Genomic DNA, 2,429 nt, shown 5'->3' with positions numbered 1-2,429 from the left:
TCGTTCGAAACACGCCCCATAATCACAGCTCTATGGAGCAGTATCAGACTCATATTCTGACTAGAATTGAGTCGGACTACGTCAGGCTAGTATAAGTGCTGAACACGCTAAAGAATGCTAAAACATGTTGAAACACGCTGGCACACGTCAACATACGGCAAGAAAGCCAACAGCGTATGCTCATAAGTGGGGCATAAATTACAGGTAAGTTATCTGATTGTTGACATACGGTAACTTGTGCATAACTGATGCGTAACTTATCAAGAACTTATCTCCAACGTATCTGTCGTGTTCCAGATGACCGCTGAACGCGTTTCTAACTTCCAGCTACTGTATAATGGCGTATTGGCAGCGTTCTGGTATAACGGGGCTGCAAAATGTGGGTCCTTAGGAAAGACCTAGTTATTAGGGCATTGCGCTTGGAATCCTGCGGTTGAGCCCCACTCCCACGGACTGCCACTCTGGATCAAGCAAGACCCTTACCCCCACGCTGCTCCCCTGGTGCCACAAGGATGGGTTAAATGCAGAGAGTGAATTTCATTGCTCTGTACTTGCGAGAGTGTAATGACAATAAAAAAAATAAAAAAAAAAACAGGAAAAAGAAATGGAGGACCCGGCAAGGCTGAGATGGGTATAAATGCTAGCTGTCCACCATCAGTATGATCTCATCAATAGGGTGAGCGTGAAGGCGAGTCCCTCGTTCACACCCACCGCCACGACCAACTAACCAACAAGCTTCCTGCCAGACATGACCCTTAATCTGCTGCCACTGCAAACCCTCCATCTTTCTTTTTTTATTACTGCTATGCAAGCCGGGTGCTCCAGGATTAAGAATCGATTCTTTTCTATTGGATCACAAAATAGATCACTGGTAATAAAAACTTTTTTTATCTGTAACCTGAACAATATTTAAAATTAAAATTCTGTTTATTTATACAGCGCTAATTCACAACACAAGTCATCTCGAGGAAGAAACCTCCAACAGAACCAGGCTCAGTGTGAGCGGCCATCTGCTGAGGCCGACTGGGGTTCAAGGAGACAGAAGTAGAGATACAAAAGGCGACTGTAAAAAGCGGCCCCTTCCAGGAAACATGGAACATGCAGATTTATATTAACACATCAACAGCAAGTTAATAAAGTAATGGCGGTTAATGAAGGGTGAAATTAATCTTCAGTTACATGAATAAATCTTTAGGAGTTAATAAAAGATTTGATTCAGGATTTTTTGAATTTTAATTTTTTTCTTTAACACAGCCATAAACCGAGAGCTTTAATGTTACCAGGGGACTTTAAGAGGTATCTTAAATAAGCCGATGTTATGCTTTAATAAACAGTGGACCAAAACGTCTAACATAAGGGACCATCTGAACATAAATTCATTAAACTAATGCCACTAAAGGTAATTCAACAAGTTCTTAAATGAATAATAATTAAACTTGTTTTTTACAGCAAAAAGTAAAGCACTGGATTATTCCTACTCTCATACTTCAGAACTGAGGTGTGAAGAACGGTCAGCTTCTTAAATAGCTCTGACATTTTGGCCCGTCTCATTTCCTTTTTTTTTTCCCTTTAAGCTTTAACACTTCTTAGCCAAGTGCAGCAGCTACTTCTGCTACAGGCCTTAAGGCTTATTTCTACTTTGAAACTAGGTCGTCTGCATAGCTGCACAGTGAACAAAAAGAAGTCCCCGCCTCCTCCGCAGACACTCCGCTGAACCTCTCCCCAATTGTAGCTGACCGCAGACAGGAGGCCGGCTTGTTTTGTTTTTATGACCGAAATTGTGGAAAACGACTCGTGAAGTTGGAGCAGCTAGAAGAGCGAGGTGGGCGAGAACGCTGGGACCCTTTTTCCAGCTGGATCTCCGCTCTTTTTCGCCCTCATGTCCCTCCGTTGTCGGACAAACTCGCCCCCACGTCCTCACCGCCTCGGCCGTATCTAGACCCACAGCGTATAGCGCAGACCACGCTTCAACACTGGACATAAATCAAAAATGTCTGTTTCAACCTCACTGCGACAGAATGCTGTAAGAGTATAACCAGCCCTTTAAGCGGCACTTTTCTCCTAAATGCTTTAAATCTAGAATCACCCAGTTTCATGTCTCCTATCAGACCAAAGCAAGGTAAAGAATAAATGTGGACCGGTTCTCAATTCCCAAGACGGTGAGTACGGACTCGCCAAATATGTTCTTACAAAGAACACAGTAAAGTGTGGACTCTGGGAGAAGGGGAGCACGCAGCATAAATATGGATCACTTGGAACAGAAGCGTACGGATGACATCACCACACGCTCTGCTCATCTGGGGCTGCATCTCACCTCCTGTTATTAATAGTCTCTAGATAATAATAAAAAATTCTTACTTTTTTCATTTATTGGGGAATAATAATGAACACAGTCAGATAAACACAAATCAAATGAACATTTTGCCAAA

General features: G+C 42.7%; 1 protein-coding gene across 1 annotated transcript in view; it reads right to left on the bottom strand.

Annotated features, from left to right (window-relative positions):
- Nucleotides 1–2,429, bottom strand: part of dnajc14 (DnaJ heat shock protein family (Hsp40) member C14) — a 19,840-nt gene that overhangs the window by 10,050 nt on the left and 7,361 nt on the right. The window lies entirely within an intron of this gene.

This window comes from Cyprinodon variegatus, unplaced genomic scaffold (genome assembly GCF_000732505.1).
Source record: "Cyprinodon variegatus isolate N-32 unplaced genomic scaffold, C_variegatus-1.0 Scaffold896, whole genome shotgun sequence".
Lineage (NCBI taxonomy): Eukaryota > Metazoa > Chordata > Actinopteri > Cyprinodontiformes > Cyprinodontidae > Cyprinodon > Cyprinodon variegatus.
Note: the sequence above shows the minus strand (reverse complement) of the source record. Positions and strands in the feature narration are given on the sequence as shown.